Raw genomic sequence first — 13639 nt, 5'->3', positions numbered from 1 at the left:
ATTGATCCTCCGATCCGACCCCAGCCCCACAAGATATGCCTTCAGAGCCACTTGAAGGAAACTTGGACTAACCTCCATACCTCCTGTAGCCTCTGCTTCCCCGCTATGCGGAAATGAGGTGTATTATATGAGTTTTTGCCCAACTTCACTATGTAATACACTATCTGATACAGACATGTAGCCTCAGATTACTTACCTTTGAATTTCCACAGGCGTCAGACTGGATTCAAAAGATTTTTCTTGAGCTGTACCCTGCATGCTGGTAGATGACTTTGGTTGGCTCCGCATGACGTCGTACGCATCATCTGCACAGAAAGTGACATCCATGTCACCTATACAAGTTGCTACCTTGGCACGCTGACGTCAGTTCTTTTCTTTCTGCGCCAGCCGGTGCTGATCGGAGAGAAGATCTACCCCTCTGTCAACTTTGACAGGATGTTTGTGACATTTGATCTTTTTTGAGGTTTTTTCCTGGTGTGTTGAGGATGTCCTTGAGGAAGCCATGTTTTAAAGCCTGGGGTGCCTGTCTTTACGCCATGTCAGTGACGAACCCGCACCTCATGTGCTTGTGGTGTTTGGAGCGCGATCATAACTCCCAAGCCATGCTACAACTGCCGGGCCATGGCACCAAAGGCTTTGAGGTTGCGGGTGGAGGGCGGCGGAGGTCCTTGACCTTCAGTTGCTCTTCGTGGTAGTCAAACTAACATCTTGACGGAGGTATTCCAAACAGGGTCCCCTCCTCTGTAACCCCACTCCCGTTCAGCGAAGCCCTCACTAACTTCCTTTTTGGCGAAACCCAGTACAGGGGCTCAGTGAATAGGATATCTGAAAGAGACACGTTAGTGATAGATTCCTTACCTTAGAATATTCCCAGGCGTCAGACTGGATCCGGAAACTTTTGCGTAGCAATACCCCTGCGCGCCGGTAGGCGTCGTCTGCGGCTCCGCGTCCGTCGTCGGCGTCGTGAGCGCCGGGATGACGTCGTCGGAGTACTTAGACGGCGCCCATGCGCGCTGACGTCAGTTCTTCTTTTTTCCGCGCCAGCTAGCGCAGATCCGGAAGAAGCTCTACCCCCAGTCAATTTTTGACTGAAAGTTTTTTTGATCCTTTTGATCTTTCTCTTTGTCGAATTCTCGACTATCGGTGCCAGGGATGCCCGGGTTCAAGCCTTGTTCGAAGTGCGACCGACTCATGTCGGTCACGGACCCCCATCGCCGGTGCCTGAAGTGCCTAGGCCTCGACCACGACGATCGATCCTGCTCCGACTGCCGGGCCCTGACGTCGAAGGCTAGGCGGGAGCGGTCCCGCAAGTGTCTCGAGCTGAGGCAGTCGGCCCTGCGCCGCTCCAGGTCCCGGTCCCGGTCCCACGGGAGGTCGAGGGACAGGTCGCGAGGTCGGAGTCATCGACGTTCCGGAAGTGGTCACCGATCGTCTGGTTCCAAGTCCTCAGGTAAGAGGCATGAGAGGTCGGAGCGACACCATCGATCCTCCGACCCGCCCCGACGCTCGCACGATGCGGCCGGGGACTCGGGCGACACCGCCCACGCGGCTCCGCGGGAGTCGCAAGCGTCGCCGCCTGCCCCACACCTTCGGGTCCCTGGGCACGGCACGACGCAGGAGGAGGTCGAGAGGTACCTCATGGCCATGAGGGCCCTCCCTCCTCAGTCGGTTCCCGTGGCGCCTTCGGGCCGATCGGTTCCGTCTGGAGGTCCTTCCGGGTCGGGCGCTTCGGCCCCGACGACGTCGGGTGCTTCGGCCCCGGCGCCGCTGGCGACTTCGGTCTCGGCGCCGCACGACCTCGCTGGATCCGGCTCCGGAACCTCGCCGGTCGACCTCGCCGGCGCCGTCCCTTCAGGTGTCGTCCCCGGCAGCCGATGTGGTTGCCGCCCCCAATGTCTCCTACGGTCCTACTCAGGAGTCGGGAGGGCGCCGCTGGGCGCCGATTCCGTCGGCCTTTGGAGAATTTTATCTCCACGAGGAGGCCCTGGCTGTTAATCCTGGTCTCCAGGACCCAGGTGACGAGGAGCAATGGGAGGGGTCCGAGGACCCTCTGGCACGTGATTGCCAGTCACATCAGGACTGGACATATGAGCTTGGGGAGGCCAGTGGTATTGACACCTCGCCAGACACTGGATTTTCGTCGCCCCCGACTGTGGCTTCGGAGGCGGGTTCTGTTTACAGCGTAGTGTTGACGAAGGCAGCTAAGGCCTTAAACCTTCAGCTCCCCGTCGCGGCCGTGAGGACTAATCTCCTCACTGAGGTCCTCAAACAGCAGTCAGGCTCCGCGGAGCCCCTCCTGCCGTTCAATGAGGCCTTGTGTGACGTTCTTCTGGGCACTTGGTCCAAGCCCGCCACAGGCCCCCCTGTGGACAGGAACGTGGCCAGATGCTACCGCCCGGCACCGGGCGACCCATGCTTTTTGTCCACCCATCCCACCCCCGAGAGTCTGGTCATCCAGGCCTCAATCTCCCAAACCGCATTCCCGTCGGCCCCGCCCGACAGGGAATCCAAGAGATATGAACAGTTCGGGAAGAAGGGTTTCTCGTCTGTGAGCTTAGGGCTGCGGTCTGTGAACACCGCCTGTCTCTTGGGCCGCTACACCCACACCCTGTGGGACACGGTTGCGGAGGTGCTGCCTAGATGCCCGGAGGAGGTCCCGGCTAAACTCAGCCAAGCCCTTGCGGACGGCCGAGATGCAGCACGCTTTTCTATCCGGTGTGGGCTGGATACTACGGACTCACTGGGCAGGGCGATGGCAACGACGGTGCTGGTTCGACGCCACGCCTGGTTGAGGTCCGCCAACTTCTCGGCCGATGTCCAGGCCACCCTCCTGGACATGCCGTTTGATGGCCGTCGCCTCTTCGGCGACAAGGCAGACCATGCGCTGGAACGTTTCAAGGACTCCAGGGCTACGGCCAAGTCCTTGGGCCTTACGGCCCCACGCCAGCAAACGGGTGCCTTTCGCTCCTTTCGTGGCCACGGAAGGGGCGCCCCACCACGTACCGCCAGCCACACGCCGCAGAACGTCCAACAGCGCGGTGGCGGACGTGGGAACCGCCGTGGCGGTGGTCGGGGCCAGCGGCGAGGCCAGTCCACACCCCCCTCAGCAGCCCCTGCCTCAAAACCTTCCTAGTCCGAGTTTTCAGGCCCATGTGACGCCTGTGGGAGGCAGGGTTCGCCATCACCTCTCCCACTGGCATACAGTCACTTTGGACAGGTGGGTGCTGCAGATTGTCCGAAGGGGCTTCTCCCTCCCCTTCGAGACATCCCCTCCATCCATGCCACCTCAATACCACCGTGTGTCGGGGGATCACTTGCAACTTCTGCAAGAGGAGGTTTCGGCCCTCTTGGCCAAGAGGGCCATCGAGCGCGTTCCTGGGCCAGAAGTAGGACGTGGTTGTTACTCCCACTACTTTCTGGTGCCCAAGAAGGGCAAAGGGGGCCTACGCCCTTTCTTGGATCTGCGGAACGTCAACGGCTTCCTCCGGGCGGAGAAGTTCAAGATGCTCACTTTGGCTCAGGTCCTGGCTGCCCTGGACCTAGGAGACTGGATGGTAGCGTTGGACTTGCAGGACGCCTATTTCCACATCCCCGTCCTGCCGGCCCACCGGCGTTACCTGCGGTTCACGGTAGGCCAAGAGCACTTTCAGTTTACCGTGCTCCCCTTCGGCCTTACCAGCGCCCCACGAAGGTGATGGCGGTGGTCGCAGCCCATCTGCGCAGGCAGGGGTTTTCAGTCTTCCCCTACCTAGACGACTGGTTGTTGAAGGCGGGCTCGCCCCAGACAGTCGTCGGCCACCTCCAGACTACGGCCGACCTCCTGCACTTGCTGCGGTTCACCATCAATGTGCCGAAGTCACACCTGTGTCCCTCTCAGAAGCTCCTCTTCATCGGAGCGGTTCTCGACTCGGCGCAGTTTCGGGTTTACCCACCCGAACAGCGGGTTCGGGATATTCAGGCTCTGGTTCCCATCTTCCAGCCGTTATCCCGAGTCTCGGTCAGGTTGACGCCGCGGCTTCTGGGACTGGTGGCCTCCTGCATCCTTCTGGTGCGTCACGCCAGGTGGCGGATGCGGGCTCTGCAGTGGGACCTGAAGTTTCAGTGGGCCCAGCATCAGGGCAACCTGTCCCATCATGTCCTGATCTCAGAGGGCACTGCGAGACAACTGCAGTGGTGGCTCACGGACCGCGACTGGGTCAGTGGCAGACCCCTCTCCCTACCCCAACCGGAGCACGTAGTTGTGACGGACGCGTCCCTCCAGGGCTGGGGAGGCCACATGGGAGAGGCGGAGATCAGAGGCCTCTGGTCTCCGGCGGAGTCCCGGCTCCATATCAACCTTCTGGAGCTGCGGGCGATTCGTCTAGCACTGAAGGCATTCCTCCCCTCTGTCCGGGGGAGTGTAGTGCAAGTGTTCACCGACAACACCACCGCCATGTGGTACTGCAACAAACAAGGCGGGGTGGGGTCGTGGACCCTCTGCCAGGAGGCTCTGCGCCTCTGGCAGTGGCTGGAACATCAGGGCGTGACCCTGGTGGTTCAACACCTGGCAGGCTCTCTGAATGCCAGGGCGGACGAACTCAGCCGTCGGTGCATGATGGATCACGAATGGCGTCTGAACTCGGTCGTGGCGCAAGGTCTCTTTCAGCAGTGGGGAGAGCCTTGGTTAGATCTATTCGCCACAGAAGAGAACGCGCAATGTCATCAGTTCTGTGCGTTGGAATTTCCAAGGCGGCACTCGCTCGGAGACGCTTTTCGTCGCGAGTGGAGCTGCGGTCTGTTGTACGCCTTTCCGCCTATACCACTTCTGCCCAGAGTGCTGAAGATCAGGCGCGACCGGGCCCAGGTTATCCTTGTGGCTCCGGACTGGGCACGAAGATACTGGTATCCCGAGCTACTCAGCATGTCAGTCGATCCCCCGATTCGTCTGCCTCTTCGGGAGGACCTTCTGTCGCAGCAAGCAGGGGACGGACGGTCCTGCACCCGAACCTGTCCAGTCTCCACCTACAAGCTTGGAGATTGAGCGGCGGCAGTTGAGGCCATTTGACTTGCCTCCCGAAGTCTGTGATATCATTCTGGCAGCCAGGCGTCCCTCCACAAAGTCGGTATACGCCTGCCGGTGGAACAGATTTGTGGCATGGTGCACAGCAAAGGCTGTGGATCCTCTCTCTGCACCCCTTTCGGAAGTGCTGCTCTTTCTTCTTTCCCTTGCCCAGCAGGGCTCTGCTCTGGGCACTCTTAAAGGGTACCTCTCTGCTCTATCTGCCTTCTTGAGGCTACCAGACCAGCCTTCTTTATTCAAGTCCCCTATTGTAAGTAGATTTCTGAAGGGCATCACTCACATGTTCCCTCCTGTTCCCTTTGTGATGCCCCAGTGGGACTTGAATCTTGTTCTCACCTATCTGATGTGTGCTCCCTTTGAGCCACTTCATAACTGCCCTCTTCGTCTCCTTACTCTAAAGACGGCATTCCTGGTTGCCATCACCTCTGCCAGGAGGGTGAGTGAGCTCCAGGCTCTTTCTTCTTCTCCACCTTTCCTGTCTGTTCATCCTGATAAGGTGGTGTTACGTACACGACCTTCCTTTCTGCCCAAGGTTGTCACAGCCTTCCACATCGGGCAGTCCATCACCTTGCCCACCTTCTTTCTGCCTCCGCATCCCTCGAAAGAGGAGGAGAGGCTCCACCGTCTGGATCCAAAACGTGCGCTCTCCTACTACCTAGATCGCACAAGCCAATTCCGGGTGGATGACCAACTCTTCGTTGGTTACGTGGGCGCGAAGAAGGGAAAGGCTGTGCACAAGAGGACCATCTCTAGGTTGATCATCTTGCGTATCCAAGCTTGTTATTCCATGGCGAGGAAGGAGCCCCCAGCTGGATTGCGGGCTCACTCCACTCGGGCCACGGCGACAACAACTGCCCTGGGCCGAGGTGTCCCCCTGCAGGACATTTGCCAGGCAGCTACGTGGGCCTCGCTGCACACGTTCCCAAGACACTACTGCCTGGACAGTCAAGTCCGGAGGGATGGCTTCTTTGGCCGTTCCGTCCTCCAGGACTTTCTGGTGTGATATTGGTTCGCAGACCCACCACCGGGGTTGGTATTGCTGGGGTATCTATTCTAAGGTAAGGAATCTATCACTAACGTGTCTCTTTCAGATGCACAAGTTACTACTTGTGTAACGATATATCTGTAAGAGACATTAGTTAGTGATAGATTCCTTACCGACCCACCCATCCTCCCCGATCTGCGAACCGATATCTAGGGTTAAGGTCATCCCCTTTCAGGGCCCTAGTTTCATGGCACCAGTGTTAGGTCTATCATGGCTCTGCGTATCTGGCGCGGAAAAGCTGTGTGTCAGAACTGACGTCAGCGCGCATGGGCGCCGTCTAAGTACTCCGACGACGTCATCCCGGCGCTCACGACGCCGACGACGGACGCGGAGCCGCAGACGACGCCTACCGGCGCGCAGGGGTATTGCTACGCAAAAGTTTCCGGATCCAGTCTGACGCCTGGGGATAGTCTAAGGTAAGGAATCTATCACTAACTAATGTCTCTTACAGATATATCGTTACACAAGTAGTAACTTGTGCGATTGCCCGCTGCCACTGCCCCAGGGAGCCCAAATTTCCTCACCCAACACCCTCCCCCGGAGAGCTTGGTGGTACAAGCCTCTACTTCCCATGGTGGGTTCCCTGCTGTTCAACTGGACAGGGAATCCAAGAGTCTCTACAGCTTAGGAAAGAAAATGTGTTTCCCACCAGCCTTGTTTTGCAGTTAGTGAACCCCGCATTCTTATTCAGCCGTTATTCCTACACACTGTGGGAAATTGTTGGATAAGTGCTACCACAAGTCCCAGAGGAGGCCAAGGGCTTTCTCTCTAAAGCAGTTACAGACGGGAGAGATGCAGTTAAGTTCACGATATGCTGTGGCTTGGACACAACTGCCTCACTTGGCGAGTCTGTTCCATCAAGGATGGCGTTCAGATGCCACACCTTGTTGAGAAAATCTGGCTTTTTTAGGGTTTGTCCAGGCTTCCCTCATGGACATGCCCTTCGAAGGCACTCGTCTCTTCAGAGACCAGGCAGACTCCGCACTGGAACACAAGCTACGGCCAAGTTGGGCCTCTCAGCTTCTCCACATCCCCAGTCTGCCTTTCGTGGCCACAGAAGGGGCTTTCAACCACGCCAACCTTATCCTAGCCACCAAGCTGTGCAAGCGGCCCAGCCTTTGCGTGGACTAGGGAGCAGTTCCCAATGACCTTGTGGTTCGGGTAACCGGCGTTTTTGTCCAGCCACCACCCCAGCAGCTGCAGCCTCCACACCTTCCTAATCTTGCCCTTTTAGATCATGGGCATCCAGTTGGTGTTAGGATCCGCCATCACCTCCACCACTGGCAGTTCATAACATTAGACTGGTGTGTTCTGCAGATCTCCCGAAGGGGCTGCTCCCTCCCCTTTGAGACTACCCCTACCTCCGTGCTGCCATCTTACGACCGGCTGACGGAGGATCATTTGTCCCTGCCGCGGGAGGAAGCCGAGGTTCTCTTGGCCAAGGGAGCCATAGAAAAGGTTCCGGTTCCAGAGTGTGGTTGCTATTCCTGCTACTTTCTGGCCCCAAAAAAGGACAAGGGCTGTTGTCCTAACCTAGTTTGCCAAACCCTCAACTACTTACTCAAAAAGGAGAAATTCAAGACGCTCACATTGGCTCAGGTCTTGTCTGCCCTGGGCCCAGGAGATTGGATGGTGGCATTGGACCTGCAGCATGCCTATTTTTACATTCTCGTCCTGCCTGTCTGCCTATCAACATTACCTGGTGTTCATGGTAAGCCGAAAGCATCTTCGCTTCACGGTCCTACCTTTTGGCCTTGCCAGCACTCCTCTGGTGTTCACCAAGGTGATGGCGGTGGTCGCAGCTCATCTGCGTAGATCAGGGGTGCCAGTCTTTCCCCATCTTGACAACTGGCTGCTGAAGGCTGGCTTTGCTTTCCATTGTCATCTCTCACTTCCAGGCTACAGCGGACCGCCTCAATTTGCTGGGGTTCCCTATCAACGTGCCAGTCTCACACCTGACTGCCTCTCAGATGCTCCTTTTCATCAGAGCAGTTCTGGACACAGTGCAGTTTTGGACTTATCCTCGCGAGCGGCAAGTCCTTGATATTCAGGCTATGATACTGATGTTTCAGCCTCTATCCTGGATTTTGGTGAGGCTTACTTGGAGGCTGCTGGGCCTCATGGCCTACTGCATCCTACTAGTGACAATTCAGATGGCATATGTGGGCTCTGCAATGGAACCTGAGGTTCCAGTGCGCGCAGCATCAGGGGAATCTCTGCCACATGGGCCAGATCTTTGAAGAAACTGCAAAGGACCTGCAATGGTGGCTAACGAATCGTGATTGGGTCAGAGGCAGACCCCTTTCGCTTCCTCAGCCAAATCTAAGTAGAGACTGATGCATCACTCCTGGGATGGGGCGGCCACCTGGGAGAGATGGAGATCAGAGGACTCTGGTGTGAGAAGTTGGCCTGATATATGATGCTCACTAGTTCTAGTGATCACCTCTTATCAGTCCAAACAACCCTTATGGTGATTGGTTGTAAGTCAACCTTATAGACCAACTATCCTAATGGTAGCATGGACAAAGCAGTCTTATGCTAAACTCTTTTGGCATGTGAAGCCAGCTGTTTTACCACATATAACCCCTTGAATACCAGATGAAAGGACACCACACAGGTTGTTATGAAAATAAACAATATATGTATTACTAACAAAGACCTCTGAACTCTTTATGAGATCAGAGGGCTAAGCACATGACAATACTCTTCAGAAAAATACAAGAAGTCGCACAAATTACAATGGTGCCCTAGGGGCATGGCAAACCATATAATAAGTAAATGGGTTAAGTAGAACGATAGAAGAAATGTGGATGCCCAGAGGCTGTTGAATCGCTGGGGCTACACTACCCTAACCTTAGGTAAGGAGCAGGGGGCCCACGGGACCCGTGTGCAGTGTTAGAACACGCACGCGGGTTTCAATGCAAAGTTAATGGCATGAACAAATTACGAAATAGGTAAGTAAAGTCAGTTCCGACTGGTTGAGACTGAAACTACAGGATACCTGGACACTAGGAGAGTCAATCTACCTATGAGCACCGAAATGCTCTCGTTAACTCACCCACGGGCTGCGGGTGCATAGGTGTGAAAGTGTGTCGGCTTCCGCGTTGAAGTCAATGGAGCCTTGAAGAAAGATGCTGCAGGCGACCAGGAGGAAGATGTTCGGAGTGAACCGAGGGTGGATCGAGGAAGATGGAGACCTAAAAGCAGAGGGGACAATGTTCACAGTCACTAGCCAGTGACCGGAGTGGAACCAGGAAGGAACCAGGTGATGTTGTCGTGATCAGGTGAAGAGGGGACGCTTGACTCTGCAGCCACCTGGACCAGGAGGCGTCTTTGACGACCAGGATGGAGGCACGAGCTGTCCCACGCAGGCTCTCACTGTCGGCGGTGTCTGTTCCGAGATCGGAGTCAACAGGCCTTGGCAAAGGCAACCCACGCGGTGAGTGAAGATTGCGTCTGATGCGGACCAGGAGGGTCCGGGGTACTTCTCTTTTGGAAGGAAGGAAGGGCTAGTCTGGTGAAACCAGACCAGCGGTGTAGTTTTCAAAGTTCGGCATCTAGGAGGCCACTAGCCAGCCGGCAAGTGACCAGACAACGCGTCGAGCAGCAACCAGGCAGAAGGGGCCCACGCAGATCTCGTGGAGGCTGGAGGGCTGGTCTTCGGTGCAGGAGCTACTCGGGGCTTCTCAATCCCCAAAGCACTTTCTCGAGGGTGCCTCAGAGGTCGTGCTGGAAGCGAAGTGCAGTTTCTTCAAGATGACCGGTCCCACGTGTCTCGTTGCACCCACGGATCTCAGCTGTGCTGCAGATGTGAGTTGAGGTCGGAGAGGTCTGGAAGTCCGGGTCTCGTCGGGCTCTGAAGTCTGGTTCCACCAGGAAGGACGACAAAGTGAACCGCTAGGACGCTTGATGGTGCTTGCAGATGCAGGGTGGTCACTCCTTGGCCACAAGGGAGATTTCTTCAGTCTTCTGTGGAGCAGAACGTCGAAGTCCAGAGTTTCTTCTTTGTAGAGTTGTTCAGGATAATCTAATTTGGAATGGGACCAGCTCCTACCTTTATTCTGCTAAAGGGGGCTGTACTAGCGACCAGGTCCCTCCCATGGTTGGGACCAGGAAGGGGGGTGGTTACACCCCCTATCCTTTGTCCGGTTTCGCGCCAGAGCTGGGGCTGGAGTGCCCCAGCAACTGGTTTGAACCGGGGTATGCACAGGGACACCTTGTGTGCCCCAGGCATGTCTCATTCCTTTCAGCCCTGCCTATCTGGATACACACTGTCCTGTCTGGGGTGGTGCTAGCACCTCCCCAGGCACGAAATCCTTTGTCCAGGCCTCCGTTGCTGGAAGGACTCCCAGCAGCAGGAGGTCAGACTTGTGTCTGTGGCAGCAGCATCCATTTTGTGATGCTGAGGCTCGAGTTAACTTTAACCGGGTTTCCAGTTACATACATGTCTTATCCCTCTAGAAGGGTGGAATGCTACCCCCGTTGCCTGAACTGGCGAGGGGGTAGAATTCCAAAGCGTATGACACCTTACACAACATGGTTTGATAATGCTATGCCAAAGTTAGCAATAACCGCAAGGATTATAATGCACTTAAGAGTATATGGTATAGCGTTATCATGGAACAGCTATAAGGACATGGTTCCGAAAGCTGCAGACAGGCTCAGCTCATGCTAGAGCACCATCTCACATAATTCCAAGCACTCTGCCTTCAGGATTGATAAGGCCTGCCATAGCAGTGACTTATAGGAGTGTATGTGTCCATTTTGTGGTTAGATATAGGTATACTATATCTACAGCAAAGGGTGATTATACCACCTTGCCCCAGCTGATTGATCAGCCAGTTGTGTCAAATAGTAATGCCAGTCCAGGGGTGGCACAATACGTGCTGCAGCCCCTGGTAGGCCTTGGATGCCCCTATGCCCTGGGTACCTAGGGTACACTGTACAGGGGTTTACAAGGTGATCCAGGTTCCAATTGGTATGTACCTAGAGTACATGGAGTCCATTTTAACAGAGAGAGCAGAGGGCCTGGGGTCCTGAATAGCAGGGCCCCAGGTCAACTAAGTCGAAAACCAGCTAAACACCAGGCAAAAAGTTGGGGGTAACCATAGTCAGATATCCACCTCTGGCAGAATCCGGACTCCGCATCAACTTGCTCGAGCTCTGAGCGACCCAATTGGCATCCTTTCTTCCCTCTATCAAGGGAAGGGTAGTACAAGTGTTCATAGACAACACTACTGCCATGTAGTGCCGCATCAAAATGGGCGGTGTGGGGCTGTGGACCCTTTGTAAAGCGCCCCTGCATCTCTGGGTATGGCTGGAACAGTAGGGCATTTCCCTGGAGGTTCAACACCTGGCAGATCCCTGAGCACCAGGGCGGACAAACACAGCCGTCGATGCCTAGTGGAAATATATTGCATCTCCACCCGGGGGTGGCGCAAGATCTCTTTCGACAATGGGGAGAGCCTTCATTAGATCTGTTCGCCTCTGCTAAGATCATACAGAGTCAGCAGTTTTGCGTGCTGGAGTTTCCAAGGTGGCTCTCACTCGGAGACGATTTTTGTCTCGATTGGAGCTCAGGTGTCCCACATGCCATTCCACCCATACCACTCCTGCCCAGAGTTCTCAAGAAGATCAGAATGACGGGGTCCTAGTCATCCTTGTAGCTCCGGACTGGGCTCAGAGAGTCTGATATCCTGAGCTTCTCAACATGAACATTGATCCTTCCATTAAGCTGCCCCTTTGGGAGGATCTTCTGTCCCAGCAGCAGGGGAAGGGTCCGCCACCCAAACCTCTCAACTCTTCGCCTTCTTGCTTTGAGAATAAGTGGCGGCAGTTGATAGCTATCGACCTTCCTCCTGAAGTCTGTAATGGTATTCGGGCAGCCAGGCGTCCCTCCACCAAGACTATGCATCTGCCGATTGAAAAAGTGTGCATCATATTGTACAGAAAAGTCGATCTGCCTCCCTTTCCGATATTTTACTTTTTATTTTGATTCTTGCCCAGCAGGACTCGGCTCTGGACACGCCTTTTCTGCCTTATTGCGGCTGCCTGACCAACCTTCCTTATTTAAAATTCCCATTGTAAATAGATTTCTCAAAGGTATTGTACATATGTTCCCCCCTACCCTTTTAATAGTGCCTCAGTGGGGACCTTAATTTGGCTCACATTTCTGATTGGTGTTCCCTTCGAGCCTTTACACAATTGTCCCCTCCTGTTGCTCTCGATCAAAACAGCCTCTCTTGCAGCCATTACATCGGCCAGGAGGGAAATTGAGTTGCAGGCTTTATCATCCAAGCCTACATTCCTATCAGTTTTTCCTGGCAAATTGGTGCTACCATTTCAAGTGGGCCAATCTGTCACCATGCCCACTTTCTACGCTCCTCTCATCCCTCTAAAGAAGAGGAGTGTCTCCACCGTCTGGGCCCAAAAGAGCGTTGTCGTTCTACCTTGTCCGCACAAGAGTTCCGGGTGGGTACGCAATTCTTCATGGGGTATGCTGGTGCGAAGGAAAGTCAAGCGGTGCAGAAATGGAGCATCTCTCGATGGCTTGTTCTCTGCATCAAGATCTGCTACCCACTGTCAAAGAAGCAATCTCCTGAAGCTGATTGCACCAGAACTAAAGCTGCTACCACCGCTTTAACCCGTGGAGTTCTAGTCCTGCACATCTTTTAGGCAGTAACGTGGGTATCTCTGCACACTTTTACCAAGCATTGCTGCCTGAGCAGGTCCTCCGGGACAGGCGCTTCACTCTTTCGGTCTTGCAGGACTTAGTCTACATTTTTCAGCAGATCCTCTTCCAGAGATTGTATTGCTTGGGTATCTATTTGAAGGTAAGGAATCTGAAACCAGATGTCTTAATCATACAATCAAGTTACTTGCCTTCAGTAATGCCTTATCTGGTTAAGACCGTATATAGCTGCATGTTTGGCCCCAACCCACCAATCCTCCCCGCTCTGTGGACAGATTTATAGGGTCAGGCTTGTTCCCTTTCAGGTCCCTAGTTTGGACTCACCAGTGTCCGTGCACGTCATGGCTCCGCGTTTCTGGCGTGGAATGTCGTGAAAAGTAACTGACCTCCTCGTGCCCAGGCAGGGCCTATATAGATGACACGAACAATCCTTCTGGCGTGGACAACGCCACACATAGCCAAACGGCAAACAGGGGTATAGCTCATGAAAAATCTTCTGGGTCTGGTACGATGCCTGGGGAAATTCAAAGGAAAGGAATTTGCGGCTAGATATTGTCTGTACCAGATAAGGTGTTACTGAAGGTAACTTGGCTGCAGTTGAGAGCGATCTGACTGGCTTTGAAAGCCTTCATTCCTTCCATCAAGGGAATGCTAGTTTTGGTGTTCACAGACAGTACCACCTATGGTATTGCAAAAATCAGGGTTGGGTGGGGTTGTTGACCCTGTGTCAAGAGGCTCTGCGTCACGGGACATGACTGGAATATAAGAGCATTTCCCTGGTGATTCAACATCTTGCAAGCTCTCTGAACACTGGAGTAGACAAACTCAGCTGTCAGTGCCTAGC

General features: G+C 54.7%; 1 protein-coding gene across 5 annotated transcripts in view; it reads left to right on the top strand.

Moving 5' to 3' along the window:
• Positions 1-13639, top strand: part of HERC2 (HECT and RLD domain containing E3 ubiquitin protein ligase 2) — a 1676463-nt gene that overhangs the window by 921189 nt on the left and 741635 nt on the right. The window lies entirely within an intron of this gene.

This window comes from Lissotriton vulgaris, chromosome 8 (genome assembly GCF_964263255.1).
Source record: "Lissotriton vulgaris chromosome 8, aLisVul1.2, whole genome shotgun sequence".
Classification (NCBI taxonomy): domain Eukaryota; kingdom Metazoa; phylum Chordata; class Amphibia; order Caudata; family Salamandridae; genus Lissotriton; species Lissotriton vulgaris.
The sequence above is the reverse complement of the archived record's forward strand: the minus strand, read 5'-3'. Positions and strand labels throughout refer to the sequence as shown.